This window comes from Emys orbicularis, chromosome 5 (genome assembly GCF_028017835.1).
Source record: "Emys orbicularis isolate rEmyOrb1 chromosome 5, rEmyOrb1.hap1, whole genome shotgun sequence".
In the NCBI taxonomy this organism is placed as follows: Eukaryota; Metazoa; Chordata; order Testudines; family Emydidae; genus Emys; species Emys orbicularis.
Window position 1 is genome coordinate 127,452,874 of NC_088687.1, and position 13,925 is coordinate 127,466,798.

Consider the following 13,925-nt stretch of genomic DNA (forward strand, 5'->3'; position numbering starts at 1 on the left):
ACCATATTATGTCAAAGGCAAAGGCCTCGTTCTGAATCTTCAAGGTGCTCAACAGCCTGGGTCCAGGGTATCTAAAAGCTCAGGGTTGAGGAGCGTGGTTGACAGTGCTGTTGAATAGAACTCTCTACCACACAGGGGGAGAGCGCCTGTGAAGGAGTCAGGAGCCCTCAACTGGGGAATGAACTGCCACGAACAAAGAACCACTACAACACTTCACTACCTTCCATTCAATGTGCAAAGCGCACTTGTTTGCCCCACCTTTGCTAATATAAACACATAGCACAGGGCACATTTAATTTAAAAACCCCTACAATTTTCCCTCTGGTCAGAGGGTGATAGAAAGAATGAACCATGTTTGCCAGATGTTAGTCAAGTCGATTAATGCGCTACTGGAAGGCGCTTGGATACTACGGTGATGAGGGCAGTAGAAGAGTCTGAATAGAACAAGAAAAATAGAATTTAACACTCTCTAATAAAGATGAGACTAGAACAGAAAAGAACAGAACTGGGACATTACCCTCTAGTCCTGTGTAGGTACCAAGGGTTCATCTGAAAAGCAGCTATGTTATCCCAGGAAAGTAAAATGTAGTGACCAAATGGACTTTTGAATTAAAAGCTTTGGTGTCAGGAGAATGGACGGAGATGGCTGTGATAAAATCTAACATTGATTTATGTTCAGGGACCAGTTTTATTTATGCAGTCACCTTCCACTCTTTTTAAAACTCTGGGTGAGAGCTACCTCATATTTTTATTGCTCTAGGGAGTGGCCATTCTGCGCTTCCGGAGCACTTTTCATTGTCAGACCACTTTACAACACTATCTTCTCAAAACATCCTCACATCATCTCTGTTACAATTATCCTCCTCATTTCACTGGGGGAAACTGAAACCAGTGACTGGCCCAAAGCAGTCAGTGCTAAAGCTGGGATTAGAATTTGGGAGTTCCTGGCTCCCAGACCTGTGCTCAGACCACTACCTCACATTTTAATATTTTGCGCTGATGTACAGCAGTGCAATTCCAGAATTCCACATGCATTAGAGGGTTAAACTCTGTGGGTCAAATTCCTTTGTGTAAATCCACTGGGGCTACACCAAAGATGAATCCAGCCGAATATACCTTGTTCCAACCAAATAACAAAAGACATAAAAAACATGCCTGCAACACCCTAGCAGAACTAAGCAACAGTTTGCCTGTAACAGTAACCAGTAAGGATTTCATGTGTACAATTGCACACCTAGAGTATCTTCTTGCAGACCTGGAAGAAAACAAAAATGACCTAAGACTATACAGGTTTAAGATAACGTCACAAATATTTAGTAGTTAATTTGTTTTCAAATAAGTGCTAATGAAATAATAATAATGCAAAAATTTCATTTACTTTCCTGGTGTGTTACAAACCAGTTTGCACTTCCTAGCAGAAGGGCAGCCTACAGATGGAGCTCATGAAATTTGAGCGTTCACTGGATGAAGTGATGTACGTAAACAATGCAGATTCGGCTTCTGAATCTGAGCCACCATAGCGTGGCAGGGGTACATACTTTCTGCTGGAATGACACTCCCAGATTCTTGACTGGCCCCGACCAGCTTCACACTCAATAGGCCAACCACTGAAATTAACTGGATTGCCATCCACATCGCTCTCCAGACAGAAGGAGACGCCATTATTATCATCAAGAATTAAAGCTTCCTTCCCAGCCTGAAACAAGAAGAAATAGGAAAGATCAATTGTTCGCTCCCAGCACATTCAGCCTAATGAAACAGATGTGAAATGACAGCCTTAGGTACACATGCACACACACACACACCCCATTGCAGCCACGGGCCATGCACTTGGAAATGAAACTCACCCAAACTACTAATTTGCTAAGTGCCTGATCTTCCTCTGTCTTTTGTGACAGACCCTTGGAAATGGCAGTAGCAAGCAGCTAAGGGAACCACTGCAGCCATACTGAGCATGCGTCCCCTGCATTCCCCCTCTCACTGATTAGGGTCATTGCCATGGAGATTCACTATAGCAACATATAAGAACTGAGCTGCCAAGGAGAGGAGAAGATTTAAAGGAGCAGCGACAGGACATATGGTAGCTGCTTTGTTTACTAATTGCCTCCGTTCTTGGATGGTCACTTACTCCCATCGGCATACATTGGCACACTTCAGCGACTGCTGCAACCACGTAATATAACAAAGATATTTATGAATTTTTGGATTGTTGCCTTTATTCCAAAATGTGGCTATGCTAAAATGGGCAGCTCCTAACCCATGCTTAGCTGCGAGACATTTACAGCAGGATTTCAGCTGGAGCAGAATCAGGCACCTGGTATCCAACTCTTGCTCTTTGTGGCAAAGACTCTGTTCTGTGTCTAGTAATAGGCAGGGCATGTCATCAGTGCTTAACAAGCAACACTAGTCATAAACCCACCCCTTATGGCCAATAGAAGTGAATGTGAGTCAACCAGATGAATCACGCCTTCCAACCAGTTTCCATGGATCGGACATAGAATCACAGAAGGTCACATGGATGGCCCCAAGCCAATATCCCAGAGATAAACACCCTGAGTTTTGGGGGAGTTCATAATCCAAAGCCAACTCTGGATCTGAGTTTCTGTTAATGGACCTGTGTAGAAGGTGCACAACCATCAACAGTGCTGCCTTATGGTCAGACAGTGGTTAGCAAGACGTCTCTCCCTTGAAGTATAGTCCAGTCTTGTCCTGTCCGTCAGCACCTCCACCCCAGGGGTTTCCAGTGCTCCCCTTTAGCACAGGGGCTTTGAGGACTGGGCCTGTGAACAATCAGTCTTTTCCAGCTGGTCTCTCACCAGAAGTGAAGGCTACTGTTGTAGTATTGTCCTCTTGGAGTGGGTAGGGGAGGCCAGGCCCACCCTCTCCTCTGGGCTCAAGTCCAGGGCCCAAAGGTGGACAGCTACATCCAACATCTTGTGGTGCTAAGCTGCTGCACTGGACCACTTCCTACTCTTGTCTCCTTCAGCTTCCCAGAGTAAATCACTCCAATCAAGTCTCTGACCCACACACTCCGACCCCTGCTTCTCCTTTGTGCGTTTGCACAGGTCTTGCTGTCGGTACTCCTGGGCAGTCATTTCCCCTCAGAGCAGCCGTCTGCTCCCTTCCACTGCCCGTCTCTGAACTGCTCTATCCCCCTTTTTACAGCCCTGCCTCCAGCTTGTGCAGGCTTTGGGGCTGCCTTTGCCCAGAGCTGTTCCTTAATCCCTTACTCTCCAGTGTGGAGTTTGTACACCCAATCAGAGGGCCTATCCGTAGAATAACCCAAACAAAGAACCCAGATCTGAACTCCCCTGAACTCAGGAGTGCTTGAGATCCTGACCCAGAGCTGGCTGACGCTAAACCCTAGCAAGATAGAGGTAATGCTTGTTGGCAGCTGGAAACACTTTGAAAAGCAGGTAGCCAGAGTGCAGGTGCCACTGATTAAGGACGCAAACCCACAACTCATCATGTCAGTCTGAATTTTAAGAGTTCTTCTAGACTGACACCCAGCACACACTGTGACTGAGGAAAGTATTCTGCCACCTCCAGCTGGCTAGGAGACTGCATCCATCTGGACTACAGCAATGTAATGTACTTGGGTTTGAAAGCACCAGTCCTGAGAAAATGGCAGTTGGGAAAACAACACAGACTGCCACTGGCACCTGCACTCTGCTCACTCCACTGGCTTCCTCCAGAATTCCAAGATCAGCATCTGTCCTCGCAGTCTGAGGCTAGGACACCTTAAAGACCACCTCACACTCCGTCTGGGACCTTGACGGCCAGTCACAGTCCTAATGCCCTAGCAAAATGGAAATGTCTATTGGAAAGATGAAGCTCACCTGTGCAGAAAGACAGGGCTTTTCGGGGCTAACCAAAGGCTGTGGAACTCATTCCTGTAGGAACCACAAGCCACACCACTTTTTGGTTCAAATGCAAAGTGCATTCCTTAGCCCTTGCCTTAAAAATACCCATTGCATGTGAGCACATCAGCTGAAATACCACCCTCACCCCAACCCCAACCACAGAGCAACTCAGATCCAATTTTCTCCCTGAGGAGGGGATCAGAAAGGGATCCATATTTGACAGATGCTACTCACTTTGTGTCATTTATCTTTTGAAAGGTACTCAGATACCTGATACAGTTACCGGTGTGGTGTAGCAACTTGGAAAAAACAGTAACATTTTGCAGTTTGTGCCCATCTTCACTCTGGTTATCTAGCCCATCTCATGGTGCAGGAATATTCCCTGTGGGGGGCATTTGTGAGTGTTTTGTCCAGTCTAGTTTTAAATAACTCCAAATGGAAATTCTGGCACAAAATCAGAACTTCACACACCCATTCTCCCTGGCATTCAGCTATGTTCTTGACACACAGAACATTGGTACTCTTATACCATCCTTGGGGCCATACTGTTTCTTTCATTAATATATTAGGTTATAGCAGAGTTCACCAGAAAGTTATGTAGAGATAGAGTCTGATAGTTTTTGGAAGGGTGGAAGGCGATGTCCATTTAAATACTTTTTCCAGAGAGCAATGCAAACGGTTCTGAGCCAGTAAGACATTTGCGAGTTTCCCCTTTATAATTGCTTGATCTTAGCACTTTGCAGTAGGCAGGTAGGGACAGGAGCGCAACAATAATAATTTCTGGGTCTCTAGGGCTAGAAATTTAGTTCCTGTGGTACTCACTTAGGTGCTCCAACTTTTTTAAGGGAAAAGAAAGAAGAATCTGTCTCCTATCAGCATCTTGGGATGGCCTCAGAGTTGTCTGCAGTCCAGAGGTAAGTGATTTAGCTGCTGTCAGAGATGAAGAATAAGGCAAACATCTGGAGAGGCAAAAAAGAAATAGAAGATATGAAGCAAACCATTACATCTTGTGACAGAGCTGTACAGAGGCAAACCCATACCAGGCATGTCACTGGGGAGTAATGGGGAGGAAAGGAGTGGAATAACACCTTCCCAAGACTGCAGACTGGCAGAGGCTGCTTAATGGCTAGAATAGCCACCTTGCTACCTCTGTCCATAGGAGAGAAGGGCATGGGGATCCATTCAGTGGTGGATCCTCTGGGCCCACCCCCAAGCACCTTGTGTGCACTGCAACAGAAGGTACACCTGCAGAGTTGGAGCCTTGCCATGCAGGGAGTGCACCTGTATTGTGTAACTCCCACCACATCCTGCCGCCAAATTGTATAGCAGAACGGCTGTCAGGGGCCCTCCACACTTGCCAAGGTGGGACCAGGGCTTGCCCCTTATTAATGAAAATCTAAACCAGGTTACAACAAAGCTGAATTCAGCCCAGTTTCCTGAGCATTCACGTGGCCGGAAGCGCTGCTTCTGGACACATACCAATGGCAAAGTTTTATCTGGAAACAAATTTTTTAAGCTTTTTAAATTTAAAAAAAATCAGCATTTTGCAGCCCTTCTGTAACTGTGTGGTGTTACTCACTGTACTGCCGAGATGTGACACTGGCAGGATGTGAGCTCACTGGACAAGACTGTAGAGTAATTTCTGTCCAGTTTTAATCATGCTGGCGATCAGAAGCCTCATCCTGTATTCTTTGCCCTCCCAGAGCTCCCACTGAGGCAGCTTAGGTAGTACAAGTCATGCAGGATCAGGTCCAAGAAGCAGAAATATAGAGCCAAATTCAGAGCTGCTATAAGCAGCAGTTCTGCTCCGCTCCACTGAGGTCAACGGAGTGGCTCTTGCTTACATCAGGTCAGAATTTGGCCAATAATGTTTAAACATTATCCATCTGCGATTTCAGTTGGATTCAATATTTCCTCTTCTTGCTTAAATGATTGTGTAATGTCACTGTGCAATATTAAACTGCTACCCCTTTTATACCATCAGTAGAGGATCAAGTCATTCCTGCAAGTAGCGAGGAAAGCACTTTGAACTACAACCTGGACCCCTTACTCAGACTGTGTAGCCCTTTAGTCCTCATGTAGTCCCAGTGACACCCGTGGAGTAAAGTATTATTCAGCATGGGTACAGGTATCAGATTTTGGCCCTTTAGGATCCTTGGGATGAAAGCCATTATATGTGTATATTAGATATTATGAATGAATCTGTTTAAATTATACGAGAATATGCCTTTTCTAACTGCTGGTTGCTAAAATTAAGTAATACTAATACTTTGCACTTTTCATCTGAGGACCCCAAAGCACTTTGCAAAGGTGGCTAAGTATCATTATTCCCATTTTACAGATGGATAAAGTGAAACACTGAGAGTAAGCATCTTGCCCAATGTAGCAGAGTAAACCAAAGCTTTCTAATTCCCAGGGCCAAATTCTGTGCTGGTGTAAATTGGTGCAGCTCCACTTAAATCAATGGAGATGTGATGTGCTAATTTACAGCACCAATAGCTTGCTCTGAACTGCAGGCTACACTGTTTACCCTCTGTCAACATTGGGATTTTTTTATTATTGTTTTATTTTCAAAACTAGTTAACAGTTTGTAGACAGCAAGATTCACTTTCCACTAGGAGAACTTTCAGAACAGAGCATTGTACAATCACTTCAAATAAAGCTGAACAACAGGGAAGCATGAAAGGGCACATATGCCTTGCTTTGGTATGATGTGTATTATAGATTCTGTGTCCATGGATAAAGGTGTCATCTGTCTACTTACCATCTATGCATCCGAAGAAGTGGGCTGTAGCCCACAAAAGCTTATGCTCAAATAAATTTGTTAGTCTCTAAGGTGCCACAAGTACTCCTGTTCTTTTTGTGGATACAGACTAACACGGCTGCTACTCTGAAACTTACCATCAAAGATGATCAAATTCCAAGCCATGCACTAGAGTCCATATGGTGTCTAAAGAAAAAAGTAGTGAAATCCCAAATGGCTGTCCAATCAGGTTTGCAAGGAGTTTAATCTTCCCTTTCTATAGAGATGGAAGAAGTTTCTATACTTAGTAGAAATCTGATCACGAAAGACCCAAGAACAGTCAGACAGCCAAAAGAATTAAAGGCAGCTAACGACTTTCTGGGAAGACATTTAGTGAGGACTTTTAGTGTGGAGAGACCTCTGGGAGCACTGTAAAATATACTATTGATCTCGTAGTGCCCTTACTATCACAGGTGCTGACAGAATTATGGGAACTAGCGCAGATTTGTCTGTGCAGTAAATGAATAAAAAAATTATACAGCTACTTCAAAAATCACTAACATTAAGGGCATAAGTTAAATACACAGACAGAATATTCAGAGGGAAGGCTGGGTGCTCCAGTTATAATGTATGCCCCTAAATATACACGCTGATACCATGATCATAGGTATACATGGTTTTAGAGAGAACGGGTATTGGTTAAATAGATACATTAGCCAGCTATCTTGTCCCTCTATAACCTGATAAATCAGTGGCCCTGGATATGTTGCACCCTGCTCCCTGTCAGCCATGTTGTGCCTCTCCTGCCTCTGTGCTCACTTGCTGCCAGGGCAGCTTCAAGGCTTCTCTGCTTCCCCAGTTTCTTTCTGAGTGGCAGAGGGTTTTGGAGGTTGTAGCTGGGAAGTGATTTGTTCACATTGTTCGTGCCAGCTTATTAACTCTCATTTATATTATTGTTTTTTTTAATTTTGCAGCTGGGCTGAGATGACTGGTTAGTGCATTATAAACATAGAATCATAGAAATGTAGTGCTGGAAAGGATCTTGGGAGGTCATTTAGTCCAGCCCCCTGGGCGGAGACAGAGCCAAATATACCTAGACCATCCCTGACAGGTATTTGTCTAACCTGTTCTTAAAAACTCTGATCATATAGATTCCATAACCTCCCTTGGAATCCTATTCCTGAGCTTAACTACCTTTGTAGGTCAAAAGATTTTCCCTTACTAACTAACCTAAATCTCTCTTGTTGCATTTTGAGCACATTACTTCTTGTCCTACCTTCAGTGGACAAAGAGAACAATTGATTGCCACCCTCTTTATAACAGCCCTTAACATATATGAAGACTGTTACCAGGTCCCGCCTCATTCTTCTTTTCTCAAGACTAAACATGTCCATTTTTTTTTTAACCTTCGGTCATAGGTCAGCTTTTCTAAACCTTTTATCACTCGTGTTGCTTTCCACTGGACTCCCTCCAATTTCTCCACATCTTTCTTAAAGTGTGGTGCCTAGACCTGGGCACAGCACTCCAACTGAGTCCTCACAGTGCCCGTAGAGCAGGACAATTACCACCCGTGTCCATAGGTGCTGGGGATGCTGCTGCACCCCCTGGCTTAAAGTGGTTTCCATCATATAGTTTGGTTCAATGGCTCTCAGCACTCCCACTATACAAATTGTTCCAGCACCCCTGCCCGTGTCTGACATACGACTATTCCTGTTAACACGCCCCAGAACAACATTCATCTTTTTCACAACTGCATCACGTTGTTGGCTCGTATTCAATTTGTGATCCACTCTAACCCCCAGATCCTTTTCAGCGGTACTATCACCTACTCAGTTATTCCCTATTTTGTACTTGTGCATTTGATTTTTCCTTCCTAAGTGAAGTACTTTGCACTTGTCTTTAATGAATTTCATCTTGTTGATTTCAGGTCAATTCTCTAGATTGTCAAGGCTGTTTTGAATTCTAATCCTGTCCTCCAAAGTGCTTGCAATCCCTCCCAGCCTGTTGTCATCTGCAAATTTAATAAACATACCTCCAATCCACTATCCAAGTCATTAATGAAAATACTGAGTAGTACAGGACCAGGACAGACGCCTGTAGGACCCCACGAGATATGTTTTTTTACATATCAGAAAATAAATACTGCAGGCCACTTTGCTTCCTCTGAGAGCCAGGGGACCAGTGAATCCAGGAGAAGGGCCAAAAGTCAAGTAGCCCAGGGGTTGTCTGTTTCCTCTGTCCCACCAGATACTGGTTCAATCTTGCTCCGTGCCTAGGAAATGGTTCAGTGTCTTTTTCAAACATGAAGTCACTGGCTTGGTGAGGAAAAGAATCACCTGTCATGTCTGCACATGGAATGAACTCCTCCTCATTGGCAGTCTGACACTCAGAACTTTCCCCCCTTAAAGTTCCATGAAACACACCAGGGATACTACAAAACCTTTCTGACCCTCAGGGACTTGGGATGTTGATACTGTCCTCAGTACCTCAATGAAACACAGGAAAAATGAGGTGTTGATACAGAAGTGGGTACAATAGTAACAAAATGAAGAGAAAGTTTCCCCTTGTAGAGGAACTACAAATTATACTTTGCATCACTATGTATGATGGAGGAAAGGATCAAGTCAGAAAAACACTTTTGCAGTTCATGCAAGAAGTGGTTCTCAACCTATTTACCATTGTGGGCCACATATGCAGCTCTCTGTGTGTTATGTGGGCCGCATCCACACAATATATATTCTATCTGTATGGCTCTGAGGATGTCACAGGAGCCGCAGCTGTGTGCTGATGGCTGCAAGTGGCCAGTAGGCTGTGGGTTGAGAACCACTGATCTAGATACAACAGTGACAGGCATATTAGAAATGCATATGTTCTTAATAGTTTATAGTTTTCTCTTTTCTGTTGCCCAAGAAAGGTCACTGTAAGATTACTGTGAAATGAAGCTCTGTTTTAGGTTCTAGGTTTCAAGCAAGGATAAAATCCATCAGGGTAAATCATGGCTTTTCTAGTCTACACTTTGGGCTTGCACTGGACTTGTATAGCTCCAGCCACTGCTTGCTGGAAACTGGACAAGTTCCCACTAGAGACAAGGCTTTTGTGTTCTGTGTGCATGCTGATTCTTCTGAAAAGCCAGGGCTAACAGCAGCTCGAAGCAATATCAAAGCTTGGACCTGCTGCTGCCGGGCTTAAATTATATTCACTGCTGACAATTTTTCAAAGCGAATTTTTAGTCATTGGCACCATTGGGATCTTCGTCTGAGAAGACTCAAGCAAGCAATATTTGCTTGCTCTTGTTTTTTTGGTCTTTTTTGCCCAGTGGGAATTAGCCTGTAAAATCTCTTCTGACTTGTTTGTTTGGCCCAAGAAAAGTTAGAAATTCTTGTGTTCTGAGAACATTTCCCCCCATGGTGCTTCTTTTGTTAGTTTGGATTTTTAAGAAGGGGAAGCTTTGCCAGATTAGCTATTCTGCAGCTGCCAGCAACCAACTATCAGGAGCTCAAGATGAGGAAGATGCAGCAGTTTTCCTTCACAGGGGCTCATTCGAACATTTTTTTCAGCTTCAATTCACCTGAGTTCATATCTTCTGCGCTTTGCTTGGAAAAGTTACCATGATGCAGAATATGGTTGCAAATCAAAATGGTTAAAATACTGTTTGGTCTTACATTACAGATAAGACTACCGTGTTTTAACAGAATCATGCTACAGTCACTGAGAACACGGAACTGAACAATGTTTTGACTATCTACGGTGCAAGACTGAATTGTTCATTAGCTGCGTGTTGTGCTACCATGTTGGATGCTCCAGCATGGAAACTTTTCACAATGTATGCAGGCCCTTATAGCCAAGGATGAGCATACCACGGTTACTTTTATCTTAGGGAGGCAAGAAATCATGCCTTTCAGATTTACTACATGGATAACTTGAGGGCTTGTCATTTAATTGAGGGGGGGAAATATCAAACCTCAAAACTTAAAGATGTGAAAATTAACTTTTACCAGTCAAGACTGGTCCCAACTAAAGCCTTGTGTCTGAACACTCATGCTTTGGGAAATTTTGAATCTGGTTCCATATTTTGTGGATGTCTCCAGATCTCTATAATGGACCAAAGTCTTAGATTTAAACAACCCTAAACTTTGGAGAAGTTTGCCTTAGGATCTGGATCCAAAGTATATAGTTTAGGCCTGTCTCTATCTGCTAGCATCTTACTGCTGTGGTCGATCAATGGACAACATTTTCTCGATAAACTTGTCTGATTTCATTAAAAACTTTAAACTCAGCAAAGATTTACTCAAAGCAAAATGACAAGTTTCCCCCGGCTTTGTGCAGAAACCTCATGGAATTATAAACTTCATCTGACTGTGTTGCACAGCCATAAATCAACACTGGTTCACTTAAAACTTGGCACAGATTTGATCAAAAATGTCAAGAACCTTAGCAAATTTTTCAGTGAACATGGACAAGATATAGTCTTGATACATAAATGCACTCCAACACTTTCTGCTAAATTTTTGTATCAGCTCCTTATATGTATAACTTTCAGTACCTCAGATTAAAATATACTAGAGATGCTTTAGCCTTGTAGCTAAAATGGAAGCTGTGTTTTCTGTGATCCTTCAGCTAACAATCAAAATAAGAGCCAATTCCTGTGATGCAACAACTGGCACTTTATGAATATGGGAGAGAAAAAACAGCAGGTTACCGCTTCACAGTCACTGTATGATTCCAGTGGCCCAGAAGGCATAACACATGGCCAAACACTTCGTGGAGTTGAGGAATAAAACACAGGATGAAGTATAAAAATAATGTTCAGCTACTGTATTCAATTTTACAGGTTGATGTTATTACATTAAAAATAACATGAACTATAATGCTTAGACATCAAATGATCATTAATAGAGTACAGCCCTAGCTGCAATAGTCTTTGCCAGTGCAGAGACAATCAGTGTAATGTACAGGCAAGAACACACACACACACACAACATTCAGGTCTTTCAAAGAAAAGAACTTTAATGCAGGCCTCTCTTGAAATGCATGTCCCGCTAATCCTACGCAACAGCAAAAGTCAGCAGTCCTGCGAGCTGATTTTGTAACTCAAAAAAGAGCAGCTATATGAACTGTGAGTTTTCAGCACAGTCCCATTTTCAGACTTTATTGACAAAGCAATAAGAATGTAACATGGTTTTAACCACTGACTGGCTACTTAAGTGAGACTCAGAGGGTGGTATCATGTGCCTTGATTCAAAGAGCAGCTTGCACTCAAGGCTCATGAAGACATACTGACGTGGTGGAAGATCTTCATTGTTCACAGCAGAAATCAGAGAGTGACATCAGGAAATATTGGACCAGTTGCAGGAAACAATCCATTGCCTGGGTGGGGGTCCTGTTTATTACATTTACTGCAGTCCCTGCTCCACAGTTCAGAATGAATAATAGTTTTAAAATAACATTTTTATGGTGGGATGTTTCCTTACCCCACTATGGCTGCATGTCATTGACCACTAGTAAATACTTGCAAAGAGGGACGGATTATATAAAGAAGTGACGTGCCTGCAGATCTTTGTGTCTTTTTCTTCTTCATGGCCCCCAACATTTGGAATTCCTCTGACCTGGTCTGATATGCCTCCACCCTCACCTCCTTCAAGTCACTTCTTAAAATTCAATTCTTTCATAAGACCTCTGAGCCCCTATCTCCGCTGTTACCCACTCCCATGGAGTGACTGTGAGAAAGACAGAGTCGTAAAGATACTGAGCATCTCCATGGATGAGGGGGAAAGAGTATGAGTGTAGGTGGGTTATGTTATATTAAATTGCAGACATGGGCCCATTTATTTGTGTATGTATGTTATCAAATAAATGTTGTACATGAAACTAGAGCAACAGATATACACATTTTAAATGGCGATGCTTAGTTTATATGTTTACAGCACCACAAAGTGTACTGGGTACTTTCAGTGGGTGTGGGATAGCTCAGTGGTTTGAACATTGGACTACTAAACCCAGGGTTGTGAGCTCAATCCTTGAGAGGGGCCATTTAGGGAACCGGGGCAAAAACCAGTACTTGGTTTTGCTAGTGAAGGCCGGGGGCTGGACTCAGTGACCTTTGGTCCCTTCCAATTCTAGGAGATAGGATATCTCCATTAATTTATTTTTTATTTTATTTATTTTAAATAAGACAAAAGCTCTGCCTCAAAGAGCTTCTAATTTAATTTTATAATGACACAGTGAGGGGTTAACACACAATGCAGGGAAGGGGTGAGGAAGGACAAAGCTTATAGTAATAAGATTATATGCATGCCCTGATGGTGCTGTTAAATATACTAAAAAGGGGGACTGGGGGTTTAGTTGTTTGTGGAGTTTTAGATTAATTAACTTACTTCTTGTAGGAGGCCTGGCAGCAGGAGTGACTTTTAAGGAGGGCCTGAAAGAAAAGAAGCTAAATAAATAAAGCTTGCTTCTAGTGATGGGCTTGGAGAGGTTGGGAGGTTATTTGGGGGCCAGAAAAGGGGATTCGGGTAAGATTTATTTCAGGAGGGGTTTAAACAGGCCTTGAATGGTCCCTTAGACCATGTGCTAACTACTTATGCTCAACTAGCTGTTGGATCTTGTATTTAGATGTGACACTCTGACTACCTTTCCCAGATCTGAAGAAGAGCTCTGTGTAGCTCAAAAGCATGTCTCTCTCACCAACAAAAGTTGATCCAATAAAAGATATTACCTCACCCTCCTTGTCTCTCTACATCTTGTCTCTCTTAATTTGCATAACTCAGTAATTCCTAATGCTTTCACTTCTTCCCCTTTTCATACTTACAATATACACACAAGGTTTGCAGAGGGCAAAGAAAACAGGGCTCCCGTAGTGCATGAGCACTCACCCTGAGGAGAACGTAGAAGACATTTTTGATGTGTACAAAAGTTAACTTGTTCAATAGTGTGTTGCTTTGTGACACCACTAAGTAGCTCAGTGACAACATCTGAGTGCCATGTACATTCCTATGGTGAACGTACTTTCTCAGAGAAAAGCTACACTGCACTGTGACAGTGAATGAAAATTTGATTCCTCCTTCCCCCATTCACACTGAGCTTTTAGCTTAGCCTATTGTCAAGATCTCATTCAAAAGGAAACAAGGTACATTTGGGTGTGGGGTTACCTGTTTTTCTAGTAGTTTTATTCTCCTTTTCCCTTTGTACAGAACATGCATTTAGATTGTTAAAACAATAGCTATTTCTACACGTGCTGGCACACAGTGGGAGCACTAAGTAGGTAGTGACAGTGTATGATTTAATTCAGGGATACCTATATTTTCTCCAATCAAGTAGAC